The sequence below is a fragment of the Hyperoodon ampullatus genome (genome assembly GCF_949752795.1).
Source record: "Hyperoodon ampullatus genome assembly, chromosome: X".
NCBI classification, from domain to species: domain Eukaryota; kingdom Metazoa; phylum Chordata; class Mammalia; order Artiodactyla; family Ziphiidae; genus Hyperoodon; species Hyperoodon ampullatus.
In genome coordinates, this window is record NC_136913.1 from 119586909 (window position 1) to 119599241 (window position 12333).

General features: G+C 43.9%; 1 protein-coding gene across 2 annotated transcripts in view; it reads right to left on the bottom strand.

Moving 5' to 3' along the window:
* FGF13 (fibroblast growth factor 13) overlaps positions 1 to 12333 on the bottom strand; it is a gene marked incomplete at both ends in the record, with an annotated part of 492111 nt that overhangs the window by 427464 nt on the left and 52314 nt on the right. The gene's annotated exons all lie outside the window — the stretch shown is intronic.

A 12333-nucleotide genomic window follows, 5' to 3' on the forward strand; every position in this document is an offset into this window, starting at 1 on the left:
AGCTAACTTCTAATTACCCTTCAAGATTCAACTCAAGGACTTCCCTGGTGGCGCAGTGGATAAGAATCCGCCTGACAATGCAGAGGACACAGGTTTGATTCCTGGTCCAGAAAGATCCCACATGCCACGGAGCAGCTAAGCCCATGCGCCACAACTACTGAGCCTGCGCTCTAGAGCCCGCGCTCTACAACTGCTGAAGTCTGCGCATCCAGAACTTGTGCTCCGCAACAAAGAGAAGCCACCGCAACGAGAAGCCCGCGCACCACAACAAAGAGTAGCCCCCACTCGCCACAACTAGAGGAAGCCCGCGTGCAGCAACGAAGACCCAATGTAGCCAAAAATAAACTTTTAAAAAAAATTTAATATAAAAAATAATTTAAAAAATAAAACTACAAAAATAAAAAAAATTCAACTCAAAAAGTTCCCCCCAACCCCCTAGAGCTAGGGTCAATGTTCCTCCTCAGGGCTGACCCAGCCCCCTGCACTAACCTCACTCACTGTATAGTAATTACTTACATGTTGGGCTTTCTAGCTAAAGTGTGAGCTTTCTAAGGGCAAAGAATATGTATTACATTTATATCTATGCATTGAGGTCCTCAATACCACGCCCAGGTTGAATGATTTGCTAGGACTCATGGGACTCAAGAAATTACTGCTCTCACAGCTATGATTTACTACCATGAAAGGATACAAAGCAAAATCAGAAACAGGAAAAAGCACATGGGGCCAAGTCCAAGGGAAACCAGGTGCAAGCTTCCAAGAGCCCTCTTTCAGCAAAGTCACACAAAATATGCTTAATTCCCACAATGACGAATTTCGGCAACATGTGTGAAATGTTGTCTCCCAGGGATGCTCATCAGATCAAGTGCCCAAGGCTCTTCTCTCTGCCAAGCACGTGTCAACATCCCAGATGCCCCAGAGGAGAGCAGGTGTTCAGCAGAAACCACCTTGTTTGTACAGTTTAGGTACAGTGGCAATGGATGGAACCCTTCTGAATCCAAATTCCCAGACACCAGCCACAGACCAACCTTGTAAGCAGGCCTTTCAAAGGAGAGCAGGCAGGCCTGCTGTGGTTACTCTTTTCTGCATAATCCAGAACACCTAGTACTTGAGCTTGGCGCCGAGTAAATGCACGAAGAATGAATGAATGCCAGACATTTTATTTATTTATTTTTATAAATTTATTTTATTTATTTATTTTTGGCTACGCTGGGTCTTTGTTGCTGCACACGGGCTTTCTCTAGTTGCGGTGAGCGGGGGCTGCTCTTCGTTGCAGTGCGCGGGCTTCTCATTGTGGTGGCTTCTCTTGTTGCAAAGCACGGGCTCCAGGCATGCAGGCTTCAGTAGCTGTGGCACACGGGCTCAGTAGTTGTGGCTCACAGGCTCTAGAGTGCAGGCTCAGTAGTTGTGGTGCATGGGCTCAGCTGCTCAGCAGCATGTGGGATCTTCCCGAACCAGGGCTCAAACCCGTGTCCCCTGCACTGACAGGCAGATTCTTAACCACTGTGACAACACGGAAGCCCAATGCCAGACATTTAGATGGGCAATTTACCTATGTGATCCCATGACTTTTCACAATCACCCTATATTGTAAGCATTATTATTCTAATTGTCGACAGGGCAAAACTGACTCCGTGAGGTTAAACAACATGCCCAGAGTCATAGCCAGTAAGATGGCAAGGCTAGGATTTGATCTTATGGCTGCCTGATCCAGACCTCATGCCTTTCGCACTTTACCCCAACTGCCCACTCAGTGGGGATTATATTGTATAAGCAGCAAACAAGTAGAGTAGGGTAGGTAGACAACAAACACACAGATAAGCTACTGAACTCACAAGACACATACACAACCAAACGAGTTTGCAAAAGTTCTCGGAGAGGCAGTCACGCGGCGTCTGACGTGGAGTTGCTGAGGCCTCTTCTGGTTTCCATCCACTCTCCAGAGGCAGCTATGCGGCAGGGCACTTGCTAAGGCACAGGGCTACACCACCATTCAGAACTCAGGCGCTTGCCAGATGTTCAGCTCCGCTCATTAGGGCTAAGCAGACAGAAGCCCACCAAGGATGCCATCTGTGACCTGGCCCAGGGATGGGGAGCTGGAAATAGCCAAAGCACCAGAGTGCTGAGGCCCTAATTGAGGTACATTCACCTTTCTGTGCCAATCTTTCCTCACCCAAACATTCTGATTGTGCCAAGTCCAGTAGTACCCACTCATCTCAGGAGCTGGTGTTATGTGTGTGTTTAGGAAAAATCTTTCAAATCACTGTGAAGCAACCTTTACATATCCAGTTCACGTTCTTTGCCTCATATTCAATGCCTGCTCTGCCCAATACCCTAGCCTGGGCCCTGGGAATACAGAGATCAACAGGGTCCAGTCACCGTTCTTGAAGCCTGTGTCACAGCGTAAGGCTTCAAAAGTGGGTGTTTCCTTGCGCCCCTCTCCTAAGGTTGACTAGGGACTGTCCTCTATCAATGCAAAGTTGAAAGGACCTACTGGAATCAATATCAACAACAATAACAATAGCAGCCAACATTTATTAAGCAGTTACTGGGTGCACCAGGCACTGTGCTAAGCATATTATATGCATCATTTTAGTTACTCCTCTTATTAGCCCCACATTGCTAAAAAGTCATTTCAGGGGGTCTGGGCATGGAGTAAGCGTTCTTTCAAAAAGTGTGGAATACTAATCAGCCATAAAAAAGAATGAAGTAATGCCATTTTACAGCAACATGGATGGACATAGAGATTATCATACTAAGTGAAACAAATCAAACAGAGAAAGACAAATATCATAGGATATCACTTATATGTGGAAGCTAAAATACGACAAAAAGGAACATATCTATGAAACAGAAACAGACTCGTGGACATAGAGAACAGACTTGTGGTCGCCAAGGGGGAGGGGGGTTGGAGGAGAGATGGACTGGGAGTTTGGGATTAGCAGATGCAAACTATTATACATAGGATGGATAAACAACAAGGTCCTAGTGTACAGCACAGGGAACTGTATTCAATATCCTGTGATAAACCATAATGGAAAAGAATATTTAAAAAAAGAACGTATATACATGTATAACTGAATCACTTTGCTGTACAGCAGAAATTAATACAACATTGTAAACCAACTATACTTCAATTAAAAATAAATAAAAAGTTTGTTAACATTTTCTTGTATTTTGAGTGATCTGACCATTTTCAAGCAAGTGTTTCTGTATGCAAATGAGGACACATAACTCAGGCCTATTTTTGTAGACTCCTGGGTGTTTTCTATCATTCTTTGTAGACAGTCAGATGCTCAATAAATCTTTACCTAACTAGCTCGGTAGTATGGTGACAGGTTGCTATTAGTTAGTAACAAATGCGATTTGTTATGGACAAGCTCAGGCTCTGGAATCAGACGACCCAGGTTAGAGTCCACACTCTGTCACATACAACACACGTTGTGACACTGGCAAGTCACTTGACATCCTTGAACCTCAGTCCCCTCTAATCAGAAGTGAGAGAATTACACCTCTCTCAAAAGATTGCCGGGAGGATCAGATGAGGTTATGCGTGTGAAAGTGCTTTGTAAGCTGGAAACCGTTCCGTGGAAGGGATGCTAGTTATTAAAAGCCCAGTCAGAACATTCTGAAGCCTGGGGAGACATGATCCGTTCCCAGTCTGTGCTGTTTTTCCCCTGCAGTTTATTAAGCGAGCTTGGGTAGGCTTGCACTTGGGCCTCTGTGGAGGAAGCTGCTGACGGCTGACAGGCTGCCGTCACAGACCTCTCTTGGAGCCCACGTGGGTCTGCTGTGGCCAGACTATTCTGTCCCTAGTTCAGAAAGAGCCCTTGCGTCGGGAGGGCAGGACAGACTGGCTCAATCCTGCTGCCTCGCTTCTTCAGCTGGCCTTCTCTAAGTCCACACCAGCTTCTCAAAGGCAGTAAGTGCTGTGGTTAAGAACTTGGGTTTTGCAGTCAAGTAGAAGTGAGTCTGAATCCCAGTTTTACCACTGACTGGGTGTTTGGGCTTGAGAAAGTTATTTAACCCACCTAAGCCTCAGTTTCCTCATCTGCATTCCGATCTTCCTCATGGTCAACCTCCCAATCTACATCTCCATCCTGGGTCACACTTCTTTTCTTTTTTTTTTTTTGCCGCACCTCACAGCCTGTGGGATCCTAGTTCCCCGACCAGAGGTCAAACCCGGATCCCTGGCAGTGAGAGCACGGAGTCCCAGCCAACCACTAGGCTGCCAGGGAAGCCCCCAGGTCAGACTTCTGAAAACCACACTTATATTTCCAATGATCTACTCTTTTGCTTCCCTTTCAGGCTCCACAGCTCAACCCCGGTTCAATCAAACAGGAATCATTCACCCACCTCACTCACTGCTCTGTGGCTAGTGCGCCCAGTAAATGACAACACTCGGTGACTCCAATCAGAAACCGAGGAGTCATCCTGGACTCATCCTTTACCCTTATTCCCCACAACCCACCCATCAGCAAGTCCTCTGGGCGGGCTCTACGCTCTAGCTATCTCTCAGATCTGCCCACACCTCTCCCTCCCCAGGGCCCCCACTCAGCTTCCTCCCAGTCTCTCAGCAAGTCTACTGCGCAGCCTGCTAATGGGTCTCCCTGCTTCTACTCCTGCCCTTCTTCTCTTCAGATCTGCACTCAGTCAATTCTGATCTTCCCTCCTGTGCACAAACCCCCGGGTCCCAGTCATCATCTCCTTGTTTGCACCTTTGTCCCTTACAGTCTACAAAGTGAAAAGACGACCCCCAGAATGGGACAAAAATATTTGCAAATCACACATCTTGTAAAAGACCTGTATCCAGAATATATAAAGAGCTCTTATAACTCAAAAATAAAAAGACCAATGACCTGATTTTCTAGATGGGAAAAGGAACCGTATAGACATTTCTTCAAAAAAATATGCACAAACAGCCAGTAAGCACATGAGTATATAATTGGTCATTCAGGAAATGCAAATCAAAACCAACAAGCTACCACTTCACATCCACTAGGATGGCTTGAATCAAAAAGTCCACTCCTAGGTATATACCTGAAAAAAATGAAATCACTAATTTGAAAAGACACATGCACCCCAATGTTCACTGCAGTACTAGTTACAATGGCCAGGACATGGAAGCAACCTAAACGTCCATCAACAGAGGAATGGATAAAGATGTGGTACATATATATATACAATGGAATATTACTCAGCCATAAAAAACAACGAAATAATGCCATTTGCAGCAACATGGATGGACCTAGAGAGTGTCATACTGAGTGAAGTCAGACAAAGACAAATATATGATCTCGCTTATATGTGGAATCTAATAAAAGGCTACAAATGAACTTATCTACAAAACAGAAAGAGTCACAGATGTAGAAAATAAACTTATGGCTACCACAGGGGAAGGGGTGAGGGATAAATTGAGAGATTGGGATTGACATAGACACCCTACTATATATAAAATAGGTAACTAATAAGGACTTACTGTATAGCACAGGGAAGTCTACTCAATACTCTGTAATGGCCTATATGGGAAAAGAATCTAAAAAAGAGTGAATATATGTATATGTGTAACTTGATTCACTTTGCTTTACACCTGAAACTAACACAATGCTGTAAATCAACTATACGCCAGTTTAAAAAAAAAATTATGAACATTGTATCATCTCTCCAATGGCTCCCCATCCCACTCAGCATGAAAGAAAACATCCTTACGTTGGCCAAGACTGTCCACCATCTGAGTCCCGACTTTCTCAGGAATTTCAGCGCCCACCACTCTCCATTGCCCACCCCACTCCAGCCACCAATCTCCTTCCTCCTTAGGGCCTGTGCACCTTGCTCTTCTATTCCTGGAACACTCTTCTTCCTCATGCATCTCTCACCTCCTTCTGGCCGTTACTGAAACGTCACCTTCAGCATGAGGTCTTCCCTCCCCACTCTATATGTATAAATTGGCATCCTTCCCCCAGACCATTGCTACACTTCACAGCACCCATCACCACCTGATATGCTCCATGTTTACGTTTACTAGTTCCCCCCACCCCACTATAATGTAAATTCGACAAGGGCAGGGTTTTTTTTTTTTTTTGGTCGGTTTTATTCCCTGAGTTATCCCCAGAACCAAGGACAAAGCCTGGAATGTAGTAAATGCTCAATAATTATTTGTGGGATTAAGAGCAACTGCACTGACCTTTTCAAAATGGAAGTACAAATTGAATTATGCTACTCCAGGCTTCAAAGCCTTTAATGACTTCCCATTGTGGTAGAAAAGGTTCAAATCCAGCATCGTCTCCTGCCATCGCTCACTCACTCTCTCCGCTCCAGCCCTGCTGGACTTCTCTGGTTTTCTACCACTCTCTTCTTTCTCCCACTCATGGGCCCTCACATCTACTGGTCCCTCCTTCTGCAATGCTCTCCTCCCTTCTCATCCTATATTAACCCCTCCACACCCTTCCCTTTCTATCTGGAATGTCACTTAACTTGGGGAAGCCTTCTTAGAATCCCTAGACTAGCACAAGTCTCTCAATTTTGTGAATCTCCTTCACAGCCCTATCTTACTTCTCTTATTAACTTATTTATATTTACCTCTTCAATGTTCTGTTTTCTTTTTTTTTCTTTTTTTAATGTTTATTTTTTATTTCTTTTTTTTCTTATTAGTCATCCATTGTATACACATCAGTGTATACATGTCAATCCCAATCTCCCAATTCATCACACCACCACCACCACCACCCCGCCGCTTCCCCGCTTGGTGTCCATACGTTTTTTCCTCTACTTCCATGGCTCAATTTCTGCTCTACAAACCGGTCCATCTGTACCATTTTCTAGGTTCCACATATACGCGTTAATATACAATATTTCTTTTTCTCTTTCTGACTTACTTCAGTCTGTATGACAGTCTCTAGATCCATCCACATCTCTAAAAATGACCCAAGTTCGTTCCTTTTTATGGCTGAGTAATATTCCATTGTATATACGTACCACATCTTCTTTATCCATTCGTCTGTTGATAGGCATTTAGGTTGCTTCCATGACCTGGCTATTGTAAATAGTGCTGCACTGAACATTGGGGTGCATGTGTCTTTTGGAATTATGGTTTTCTCTGGGTATATGCCCAGTAGTGGCATTGCTGGGTCATATGGTAATTGTATTTTTAGTTTTTAAGGAACCTCCACACTGCTCTCCGTAGTGGCTGTATCAATGTACATTCCCACAAACAGTGCAAGAGGGTTCCCTTTTCTCCACACCTACTCCAGCATTTATTGTTTGTAGATTTTTTTGATGATGGCCATTCTGACTGGTGTGAGGTGATACCTTATGGTAGCTTTCATTTGCATTGATCTAATAATTAGTGACGTCGAGCATCTTTTCATGTGCCTCTTGACCATCTGTATGTCTTTTTTGGAGAAATGTCTATTTAGGTCTTCCATCCATTTTTTGATTGGGTTGCTTGTTTTCTGATATTGAGCTGCATGAGCTGTTTATATATTTTGGAGATTAATGCTTTGTCAGTTGCTTTGTTTGCAAATGTTTCCTCCCATTCTGAGGGTTGTCCTTTCGTCTTGTTTATGGTTTCCTTTGCTGTGCAAAAGCTTTTAAGTTTCACTAGGTCCCATTTGTTTATTTCTGTTTTTATTTCCATTACTCTAGGACGTGGGTCAAAAAAGATCTTGCTGTGATTTATGTCAAAGAGTGTTCTTCCAGTGTTTTCCTCTAAGAGTTTTATAGTGTCCGGTCGTACATTCAGGTCTTTAATCCATTTTGAGTTTATTTTTGTGTATGGTATTAGGAGTGTTCTAATTTCATTCTTTTACATGTAGCTGTCCAGTTTTCCCAGCACCACTTATTGAAGAGGCTGTCTTTTCTCCACTGTATATCCTTGCCTCCTTTGGCATTGATTAGTTCACCATAGGTGTGTCTTCGACTCTAATCTCTTCAAATATTTTCTCAGGTCCTTTCTCTCTCTCTTCTCCTTCTGGGACCCCTATAATGTGAATGTTTTTGCGTTTAATGTTGTCCCAGAGGTCCCTTAGGGTGTCTTCCTTTCGTTTCATTCTTTTTTCTTTATTCTGTTCTGCAGCAGTGAATTCCACCATTCTGTCTTCCAGGTTACTTATCTGTTCTTCTGCCTCAGTTATTCTGCTATTGATTCCTTCTAGTGTATTTTTCATTTCACTTATTGTATTGTTCATCTCTGTTTGTTTGTTCTTTAATTCTTCTAGGTTTTTTTTTTTTTTTTTTTTTTTTTTTGTGCCATACGCGGGCCTCTCACTGCTGTGGCCTCTCCTGCTGTGGAGCACAGGCTCTGGACGTGCAGGCTCAGTGGCCCTGGCTCACAGGCCCAGCCACTCCGCGGCACGTGTGATCTTCCTGGACCGGGGCACGAACCAATGTCCCCTGCATCGGCAGGTGGACTCCCAACCACTGCGCCACCAGGGAAGTCCTCTTCTAAGTCTTTGTTAAACATTGCTTGCATCTTCTCGATCTTTGCCTCTATCCTTTTTCCGAGGTCCTGGATCATCTTCACTATCATTATTCTGAATTCTTTTTCTGGAAGATTGTCTATCTCCATTTCATTTAGCTGTTTTTCTGGGGTTTTATCTCATTTCTTCATCTGGTACATATCCCTCTGCCTTTTCTTCTTGTCTATCTTTCTGTGAATGTGGTTTTTGTTCCACAGGCTGCAGGATTGTACTTCTTCTTGCTTCTGCTGTCTGCCCTCTCCTGTTTTCTTTAATAAAGCATGAAGATGGAGACTATTTCTATCGTATTCAGTACCCTGGTGCCTAATAAGCACATAGTAGGTGCACAGTAACTATTTAACGAGCTGCTAAAAGTACCTGCTAATGCAGCTCAAATCATGTTAACTTCTGAAATGTAAGGCCATGGGTTTGGCGTGCCCTGGGACTGACACACTGATTGGTCTGGGGACCAGAAAAAGAGGTCCCTGGAGCTCAGGCCGAATTAACATTTTGCAGGGCTCAAGCACTTAAGGTACAGGCTCTACCTGAGAAGCCCACAGGCTGAGCAAGACTACCTCTTCTACAAGATCTAAATTGCTGCTACAAACAACAGTTATTTACAAGTGCATATGTCACCTGAATACGAAGACAGATAGTTTCCACAACTGAGTTCCAAAAAATGTGTTTCACCGCATTTTTTTCTAAGCCACAAGCAATGACTGTGATGTTTATTGTCAATATTTTTGTTGTCAAGTGAGAAAATAGCACAGATAATCAGCTATAGTTTCTGTAGATAAAAATGACAGCCAACAGAAAGAGAAAGAGAAAAATACCAACACATAAAAACATCATAAATGGCATCATAGACAATAAAAATAGACAAGGTGTAAACTACCGGAGAATAACAAAGTACTCTCTCCAAGAAACCTTTAATTAAATACATGATTCTTCAAAATCTGCCACTAAATAGTCCATCCCTCTAATTCTTAACACTTTGGGGGAAGAAGTGGCTTTTTGTTTTTAGGTATAGTATAAGGGTTAAGAGAGAGGACTTGGGGGAGGTTCCCTGTCAGTCCAGTGGTTAGGACTCAGCCCTCTCACTGCCGTGAGCCCGGGTTCAATCCCTGTTCAGGGAACTAAGATCCCGCAAGCCACACGATGCGGCCAAAAACAACAACAACAAAAAGGAGGACTTGGGCACCAGTCTGCCCGGATTCAACCCCTGGCTTGGTCACTTTCAAGCCGTGTGACCTTGAGCAAGTTGTGTTACCTCTCTGAACCTTGGTTTCCTCCTCATCTGTAGAGTAGAACAAAAATAATACTTCCCTTATAGGTGTTATGAGAATGAACTGCACTAATACATGAAAAGAACAGAATAATTCATCCAATGTTATTTTCTTTGGGGTGGTGGCTGTTATCATCATCCACATGCAACATGAGCTAAAGGCTAAGGAGATATTGGCAAGTAGAGGTCCTGGTAGACAGCCTTTAATAAAAAGAAGAATGTCTGTGAATTTGGAGAATCATCTAACGCCATTCAAAATAAGTGTTGTAACAACACAGTCAAAAATAGGGCATAGCGATGCAAACACTGCATTTCCTCTAAATTTGATAAGCAGGATAAAAAATACAAGGAACCCATGAGATTAAAAGGCCAACGGGAGGGACTTCCCTGGCAGTCCAGTGGTTAAGACTCCAAGCTTCCACTGCAGGGGTTACAGATTCAATCCCTCGTCGGGGAACTAAGATCCCACGTCCCACATGCCACCCCAGAAAAAAGGCCAATGGGAACGTTCTTTACTCTGAGAACTGTGATATGAAGATTTTGAAAAGGGAGCCAGGAGTCTCTAAGGACATTTATGTTTGGATATTTATTTGGTAATATGGGTTACTGATTCCCTGTTACTCGCGCCCAAGATAACAGGCCCAGTAGTTTGGAAGAGGTACCAGAGTCCAGATAAAAACGTTGGAGACGAGAAGTTGCTTCCCTCTTACCCACTGCCTGAGACACTCCCCTTTCTGGGAGGCCAGTTCACCTCCGCATCCTATGAGAGCAATGGCCTGGGATTGTCCCAACTCCTGTCCTGAGGATCCCTCAAGACAGACCCCTTCTCTTCCGCCTCTGTGGCCCTGCCCCTCGGGCACATGCTCCCCCCATGCTTGGACCCCTCCTATCCTCCCCCATCCTTATGCTTCCAGAGGCCTCCTTCTAAAGCCAAGCCAGATCCTGTCACCACCTGCTGAAAAGGTCTTCAACAGGTCCCCACTCCATAGGGAAAGAAAGTCCAGAAACCTTAGCAGAGCATTCAAAGCCCTCTATGGCAACAGTCCTCTAACTTTTTCATCTCAGGATCTTAAAACTAATTGAGATGGGAATTCCCTGGCGGTCCAGTGGTTAGGACTCTGCGCTTTCACTGCCGAGGGCCTAGGTTCGATCCCTGGTGGGGGAACTAAGATCCCACATAGCGGCTTGGCCAAAACAATTAAAAAAAAACAAAACCGAGAGGTGGCAGAAAAAAGTGGGATAGGCATTTTATTGAAAAATAGTAATTATTGAGGAGCCCAAAGAGCTTCTGTTTATATGGGCTATATTTGTCAATATTTATCCTATTAGAAATTAAAGCTGAAAAACATTTTTAAATATTCATGTACTAATATAATTAAAGTTAGCGATAATAAACCTACTACATGTTAATATAAGTAATAGAATTACATGGTAACATAAATACCATATTTTTATGAAAATAACCAACTTTACAAAAAGCAGCACTGTTCTGTATTTTTTGATTTTCATGTCTGCTTGTCCACTTGATTTGTTGTGATAGGTTGTTTTAGCTGAGATACACGAAAAAACTTCAGTCTTACACAGATATGTAATAACAAAAGGTAAGATTTCACAGACCCCCTCAAAGTGACTCGGGGACACCCCGGGGGTCCTTGGACCACACTTTAAGAAATCCTCAATCAGTGGCTTCCTGGGGACGGAGGTATGAGCATCAGAGTCAGGGAGGGATTATAAAAAGTCACAGGAAAACTTTGGGGAATGATGGATATGTTCATTATCTTGATGGTGGTGATGCTTCCACGGTGTATACATACACCAAAACTTATCAAATTGTACATTTGAAATATATGCTGTTTGTTGTATGTCAATTATACTGCAATAAAGCTGTTAAAAATAGGAAAAAAGGAGAAAGAAAAAGAAACACTGCTCTTAACGGCCTCAGCCTTCCTCTCCTCCTCTTCTCCCTTCACCCTACGCAAAGCCACACACAACCTACACTCCCACTGCGTTACTAACAGTGGTCCCCAGCCCTGGCCTGACCCACCCTGGTACCTCTCTGCCTCCCTCCCTCCTCCCACTAGAGAACTTCCTCAAAATCTACATCAAATGTCACCAGCCCAAGAAGGCTTCCTAGATCCTAACACCGTCTTGAGGGAAAATTAAGCTACTGTCTCCTCAACTTCTGTGGGTCAGGAAAGAATCAGGTGAAAGCAGCTAGGGACACATCTCCATCTGGATTTCCTCAGATTGACTTATCTCCTCTTAATCTTCATCGAATCAAGAAGAGACACCCAGGGACTTCCCTGGTAGTCCAGCGGCTAAGACCCTGTGCTTCCACTGCAGGGGGAACTAAGATCCCTGGTTGGGGAACTAAGATCCCACATGCCGTGTGGAGCAGCCAAAAAAGAAAAGAAGAGACACCCAAAAAGGAGATCAAAGAAGGCTATAAGCAGAAGAAAGCATCCCAGGACAAGCAGCCCAGTGTTACAGGGCCTGGGAGGAAGATCCATCTGCATTTCTAGGGGTTCTCCCACAATACAGAGGAAGTGGTCACAGCTCCATATCCATACTCAGGGACCTCCGTGGGGACAA